This window comes from Octodon degus, unplaced genomic scaffold, assembly GCF_000260255.1.
Source record: "Octodon degus isolate 3935 unplaced genomic scaffold, OctDeg1.0 scaffold00162, whole genome shotgun sequence".
NCBI classification, from domain to species: Eukaryota; Metazoa; Chordata; class Mammalia; order Rodentia; family Octodontidae; genus Octodon; species Octodon degus.
In genome coordinates, this window is record NW_004524738.1 from 896,811 (window position 1) to 904,293 (window position 7,483).

Sequence of the window (7,483 nt, forward strand, 5' to 3'; positions counted from 1 at the left end):
AAAAAATAAAAATAAATAAATAAATAAATAAAAACTGCGGCTGGGTATGCTATTACATATCTGTAATCCCAGCACTCAGGAAGCTGAGGCAAGAAGATCGCTATAAATTCAAGGCCTACTTAGATTACATTTTAAGACCCTTCCTAAAAAAAAAAAAAAAAAAGAACTAAACAACAAAAAAATCCTAGGACAGCACATACTGTACGGTTATATTTACTAAATATTCCAGAAGATGCAAACTATGGTGATGGAAAACAGATCCACAATTACCTCAGAGCCAGGGGTAAAGAGATTAACTGCTTAAAAGGGGCATGAGGAAGCTGTTGGGGTGACAGGCATGGAAATGCTCCGTGTCCTGACTATGGCACATACACCCGTTGCAAGATGCCCACGTGCATGCTTTCCACAGGTAAGGTCCAGTGCACACGGATTATGCTTTGCTGGGCTGATTACAAATTCCCCCTCATGCTCACCAACGGAACAACAATTTTTTGGAATGGCAGTCTGCTTCCCTTGCAGCTGGGCGTGCCTATTTGAAATGGTCCAACCTGTGAAGTGCTTGCAGAATTCTACTTGTGGAGTGTGTTAGTTGGCTTTTCCAGAGCTGGGACACAATAGCTGGTACCACAGTTTAAAGGAGGACAGGCTCAACTTGGCTCACGGTCTGGTCTCAGCAGTTCAGTCCATGGCGAGCTGGTTCCCAGGCAGAGACATCAGGGCAGAAGAGCACAGTGGATCAGAGATATTTAGTTCATGGCAGCCAGGAGGCGGAGCAGAGGAAGAGTGCAGTGAGGATGAGGTGAGGGGCCAGATATACACCCCAAAGGCAGCCTCCACGGTCCATCCACACTTAGAAGTGTGCTCCACCTATCTCATCAGTAGCGCCCAAGCCATCCAAGTGGACACTGTCAATCTCAACCATCATGTGGAACTTCTAGGGAAATTCTTAGACAAGAAAGAGTAACACAGGTGGTTATAGCCTTTGCCCTTCCCATTCCTATGCTAAACAAGTGGTGTGGGATTTACCATCCTGAGGTTGTGAGGTAACAAGCAGGAATAAGAAAGGTCATCCGGGCAAGGTGGGAAAACAGTAGCGCCTAAGTCTAAATCACTAAAACACTATTGTGTCATTAAGAAAAACCCCTTACTTACCTCAGCCACTCTAAGAAAGGCTTTTTGTTATTTAGAAACAAAACCTTAACAGATACAAACTTCTCTGCTAAAGGCGTGAGCTTGCAGTTTCTCAATCTCAGGCCTGTTTTTCTGGCCTTTCAGATCAAACTCGTGCTCAGTTTTAGAATCTTAATTGTGCTGAGCACCCTTGGGCTAGATGCGCTGCTCAGCATTCGCCTGGAAACTGCATTCTTCTGCGCTTCTGGGGCACTCACACTGGGTCCCGAAACCGGAAGCCCGAAGCCGGAAGCCGCATCTCCTCGCCATACCTCTCCACGCTGTCCTAACAGTGGTGGGCAGCATTCTTCCCCCATTTCAAGCTATCACTCTGTCAGATGACCTTGACTCAGGGCTTTTTTTTTTTTCTTTTCCAAAATGGAAATATTTGCTAGTTTTTTTCCCCTCAAGTATAGAGGAAATGTTCCTTAGTGGCATTTTCCATTACTGAGCTCTTGTGCCTGTATGTTTTCAGCATAGCCCTTATCTTTGTTTTTGTGAATAAAATATATGTCTGCTTATTAAATAAAGTAATGTCTGTCTCCCTAACTAGAAAGATGTTAGGTTTCAGGAAGGCAGAGTCATTACCTGTGTTGTTCCATTTTTATTCCCATCACCTGCAGGTGAACATGCAGGATTCCTGAAGATTAAGTGAATGCATCAATGAAAATAACCTTCTACATTACGTATCAGTATCAAGACTGAATTCATGAGCTCAGATTAATAACCATATTTACTCCATGATCAGTTTTGGAAAGTTTTATAAAACCATGTAGAGCAGGGCCACTGAAATACAGGCACTAGCTAATGCATGGGCCGTTATAAGTGGCTGCTAATCATTTTTCATCTTGATTAATTTTCTGATACCTTCCTTACATCATCTTTCATAATCCCTCACTCAGGAAGGAGATACTATCTCCTATTTTGTTCAGTCGATAATGGTCAACTAAACTGGGCTTTTTCATTGATTTTTCTCTTCATTTCAAAATAACTTACTCTCTTGGGATACTGCCTAATCTCTACTTTCAACTTGGAAGTCTCAAGTGCGTCTATTTCCTCAAGATACTATGCAATCTCCCTTCTCTAATCCATCAGGTCTGTTTATAGAAACTACAATCTCTTTCTTTCACTCATCTCTGTCTCTTTCCCCTCTGTTCCCAGATGTTCAGTCAATAAAAGTTTACAGTCTAAGAAGAGAAAGCAGGAAAAGAGTACAGGAAATAAGGTAATAGAGGGTTTAATTTTACATAAGGCCAACAGGACCACTTTCTCTGTGAATAAAGCTTAGACTGAACTGAGGCCCACACCTTGTAGGTATTCATTTATCTTTTTCTTTGCGGAACTGGGGATTGAACTCAGGCCCTTGTGCTTGCCAGGGAAGCACTTATTCTACTGAGCCATCTCCCCTGCCCCTGTAGGTATTCATTCAGAGGCAATATCAAGAGTCCTAAATTGTAGGTTCCCTGTCACAAGTGATTCACAGTCTCCAAGTGCAGTTTCTATAATATATGGCAACCAGCTATCCAGCAAAGCCATAAAACCTTCTAAACTGCTTTGCCACATGGAGATCAACAACCTGCCACAACAGATGAGCTTTTAAAGTTTTTCAAAGGGGGGGAAAAAAAGCATGAACACAAAGAATAGATGCCACTTCATGAAATATGTCTGCACTGAAAGTATCATTCTTAGCGGCCAGAGTGTTGCTAAAGCCAAGAAGCCCTTCATAACTGGTAGAAGATTGATATTCTGCCTTGTGCTAAGGATATTTGTTGTGAACGTGGAGAACAGTTTTCACTTTGAAAGGCAGTACATGTTCCTCTCCTGCCTGGCACAATCAGATGGACTGATACAGTAGCAGAGGAGAAGGAGGCATCACTGTTAGAGAAGATTAATGAGGCACCACGGCATCAGTGTGGATTGAGGAGTCTGCTGACGTTGACAACAAGGCAACAGTGCTGGTGTGACGAGCTTGATATTTTAGGAGGACGTACATGAGAATGCCATGTGCATGCCTGTTGCCAACCAAAAGTGCACCTACAGAATTATTCAAGTCTCTGGATGACTACGTAGTAGGATAAATGAATCAGTCATTTTGTGTCGACAGATGCATGGTGAAGCAGTCCCTATGATGGGAGGACTTTCTGGTTTCACTACTTAAGCCAAGATGCTGCCTCTCAACATGAGTCTACATGCTGTGTCATCCATAGAAAATGCAAACCAGTAGAAAAATGTCACTCAAACTTAACAGTGTCTTGTGGGGTACAATTAAAACCATCAACCGCATGACAGTTCATGTCCTTAACTCATGTCTGCGCAGTTCTGTGAGGAGATGGAGGAAGAGCACGCGTGTCTCCTCTTATACACAGGACGGTGTGTGTAAAGGTCGATTGTTGGGGCCGGGGAGATGGCTCAGTGGAATAAGCGCTTCCCTGGCAAGCACAAGGGCCTGAGTTCAATCCGCCATTCCACCAAAAAAAAAAAAAAAAAAAAAAAAAAAAGGTAGATTGTCACCCAGAGTTTCTGAGTTATGAGAGTAACTCCAGAGATTTCTTTTAGAAAAACAGTAACCACTGGCAGGACATTTCATTGACACAAAACTTGCTTACTCATATGACATATTCAAACTGCTCAATGAACCCAACCTGTCACTTCAGGGAAGAAAGAAAACTGCATACAAGTTGGAAGATAAAGTGGATGCAATGAAAGCCAAACTGGAATTATGTGGGCAACAGGTGAATGTGGGGATTTCTGACATTTTACATAGAAGCAGAGAATTTGAAGAGAATGAGGTAAGCAGGTCCTTCTTTCTCCTAGCTAGTGCATGCCATCTATTTTAGCTTTCGAATGAGTCTGAACATTACTTCCCAACTACAAAATATCGATCCCCACTTGGAAGGAATGGACCTGTGGCCACTGATGAATAAGCCAGGTGTATCAGTTAATTTCCCATAGCTGCAACAAAATACCCGATACCTGCGAGTTAAATGAGAAAATGTTCACTTAGCTCACAGTGTGTAGAAGTTTCAGTCCATAGTTGGCTGACCTGAAAGCAGAGTGGCATAGCAGAGGAGAAACGGTTCATGGCTTGGCGGGCGGGAAGCAGTGAGCCTTCCTTCTTTCCCTTTTTATTCCATCTAGGTTGCAAGCCTATCGGTGGTGACACTCACACCCACGGTGAGTCTTTCCTGCTCAATAAACCCTTCACCCACACCCAGAACTATGCTAACCCAATCTGTGGACTAAGCCAGTGTCACAGGCATGATTCAAGTCATTCCCCAAAGCCGCCTCTATGGCACTGGAGGTTTTGAGAGTACATCTAGACATAAGCCACAACACCAGGTAAATTGACTTTGATTATGTTAGAATAGGAACACATGCTTGCTAACACAAATGTCAGAGGTCTTAAAAGTATCTTCTGATACAACTTTATATCTCCAGGCATTCTGGATTGAAGTCAAGGTGGAATGTCACAAAACTATTGAAATCCTCTTTCCATTTGAAACATCCTATCTTACGAATCAGGGTTTTCTTTTCTTTTTTTTTTTTTAATTTTATTCATTTATTTATGTGTGTGTGTGTGTGTGTGTGTGTGTGTGGCCAGCTCAGCCCACCAGGGCGCGGGGCTGGCTGGCATGTGGTGCTGGGGGATTGAACCGTGGTCCCTGTGCTTTGCTGAGCTTGTTCTAAGTAGGTGCTTTAGACCACTGAGCCATCTCACCAGCCCCTGAATCAGGGTTTTCTGTAGTGACAGCAACCATAAAAACATTATGGAGTAGACTTTGATGTCTCTTTTCCATCAGAGTTGTCTAGTTGCAGGAAGACAAGCTTGGGGCTCCCACTGACTCTGCATTGTGGTGGGTTGTATGATCATTTTGTTATACATTGTAGTGTAATAATAGTGAAGTGTACAGTAAATAGGCTCAAGTCATTCCAAAAACATCCCCCACTCACACCCTGGTTCATGGACAATTTGTTTTCCATGAACCTTGTCTATCTCTGGTGCCAAAAGGTTGGATACCACTGATTTAATTCACAGCAGTGGAAATGCAGAGCATGGGAATGACAAGAAAGGTCATGACTTCATGGCCCACCCATACACCTACAGAGAACTTTACTAATCCCCTGGCAGCTCCCAAGCCAATCCAGTTGGCATGTACAAACCACATTAGGAACTCAGAAGGTGCCAGTCCTGCACCAGGTTTGGTGGTGCACAGCTGTAATCCCAGGGGCTCAGAGTGTGAGGCAGAATTGTAAGCTATAGGCCAGCCTGAGCAAAATGGCTAGCTCTTGTCTTATAAAACTTTTAAAAACAAAAGCTGAGAATAATATAGCTCAGTAGTACAGCACTTGCCTAGCATAAGCAAAGCCAAATCCTCCAGATAGTCGCAGAAAACAACAACTGCAAACATTTGCTGACACCTTGATCTTGGACTTTCGGCCTCTCGGATTGTGAGAAAATAAATTCCTCTTCTTAAAGTCACTTAGCCTACAGTTTTTGGCAGCCCTACTAAATAATATACTAGTGAAGAGTTTTAGGGCTATGGCCTTCACTCTGAATCGAGAACCCTCCGAGTATTATCAGCTAACTTGTGTGGAAGCAGGAAAACCAGTGAAAATGTGTTTTATACAGGAAAGGCTGCTTTTTTCTTTTGGCAGAACGGGGGATTGAACTCAGGCCCTTGCGCTTGCCAAGGAAGCGCTTATTCTACTGAGCCATCTCCCCGGCCCCAAGGCTGCATTTTTGAGTCAAATGGAGCCAAGGTGAACCCTAGAGATTATCTTTTGAATTTAGCCACAGTGGCCTCAGTAGGAGCTGGGATAGTGGAATTAAGAGTCCAAATGCCTGACCGTAGCATGCTTGAGAATAGAAGAAGAGGAAATGAAGGCAGGAAGTTTATAATTCTGTCGTCCAAAAGAGCACAGAAATGTGCTAAGAGCTACAGGGAGAGGTAATCTTGTTTTGTTTTGGGATAGGAGAAAAATACAACAGGGCTGCATACAGATGGAGAATAACTACCCAAGTTACCAGCATCTTAACTCTTCACAACGTTCTGAAGAGTCCATTCTTCTGAATATGCTGCTGAAGGATTCCATTCTTACTGTGCTACTCATTGGCTCAAAAATCTTGTTTTTCATTTCTGCAAGGAAAATTCAAATGTCTTAGCTGAAAGATTCAGATCTTCTCTGGAGCCCTTTCCAATTCATGTCTCTCTTCACTAGAACCCTGTAAAGAGGAACAAAGCGTATCAGACCACAGGCAGATAGCTAAAATTAAAGTCATGTTTCTAACTAGTTTTGCGGCCTTGGACAAATCACGTAAATGCTCCGTCTGGTGGTCTGGACTATCTACATGTCACGCTGTTCTACCTCTAACAGTGGAACAGTGGGATCATCTCAACTTATCTTATCCTTTCCAGCTACTATGACTTGTGCGGTCACTTACTTATTTTTTAAACTTTTTTTTTTTGGGGGGGGGGAGTACCAGCTTGGAGTACCTTGGATAGAACTCACGACCTTGCACTTGCCAGGCAGGTGATTATTCTACTGAGTTATCTCCCCCGCCCTCACTTACTTATTTGTTTCTGCATTGTTTCCAATCTTTCTAAGTAGACTGCTTTACAATAGCCACAAGAGCAGTCCCTTTAAGGTCGGCCTCCTCCCGGCCACCAGAGGCTTGCCTCCCACTCTTCCTTCCCTGGGGTACAGCCCTCTTCACAGTCAGAACCCGCCACGTAGTAAGTGCAGCTTCCAACCAATCAAGACTCAGTTAGCGCAGATCTTTGAAGGGCATTCATTTCCACCAATAAGCTTCAAGTCCTTTCCAGGGCCTCGCTTTGATGGGCGAGGCCATTTGCCGGGATGGCCAATCTGCTTCCGGAAAGGTATTCCTGGAATCGCAGGGTTTACCAATCAAACGAGAAGATTCTGGGGAGGGGCAGTTCTCATTGGTAGCTGCTTCCGGAAAAGGGCCGGGCTTCGAGGAATAAAAATACGATACGATTGGTAAGTGTGATGTTGACCACCGGAGAAAAGCCCGCCTTTCTCAGAGCGGCAGAGCCCGCAGCCAATCGGAGAGAAGATGCGCGGAACGTTTGCTCAATGGGAGATGTCCGCGGGAGGCTGTCACTCAGGTGGTGGTGGCGGAGGCCGGGCTGAGACGTGGCCAGGGGTACGCGGCTGGCTGTTCTTTCTGTGCGTGCGGCAGCAGGATCGCTAACGAGTCGGAGGCTTGGAGTGGCGGGAAAAGCAGGCGCCGGCGGCTGCGCCTCCATGCCCGCGCGCGGGGCCGGCCACTGATGGAGCGCGCCGCCCG

General features: G+C 44.6%; 1 long non-coding RNA gene across 1 annotated transcript in view; it reads right to left on the bottom strand.

Moving 5' to 3' along the window:
- The window catches only part of LOC111813054, a 13,914-nt gene extending 7,024 nt beyond the window's left edge, over positions 1-6,890 (bottom strand). The window contains exons 1-2 of the long non-coding RNA XR_002818394.1: positions 6,743-6,890; positions 6,197-6,394 (exon numbers count right to left, since the gene is read on the bottom strand). This is a non-coding gene — a long non-coding RNA (uncharacterized LOC111813054). The remainder of the gene's footprint in view (positions 1-6,196; positions 6,395-6,742) is intronic.
- Positions 6,891-7,483: the final 593 nt, after the last annotated feature.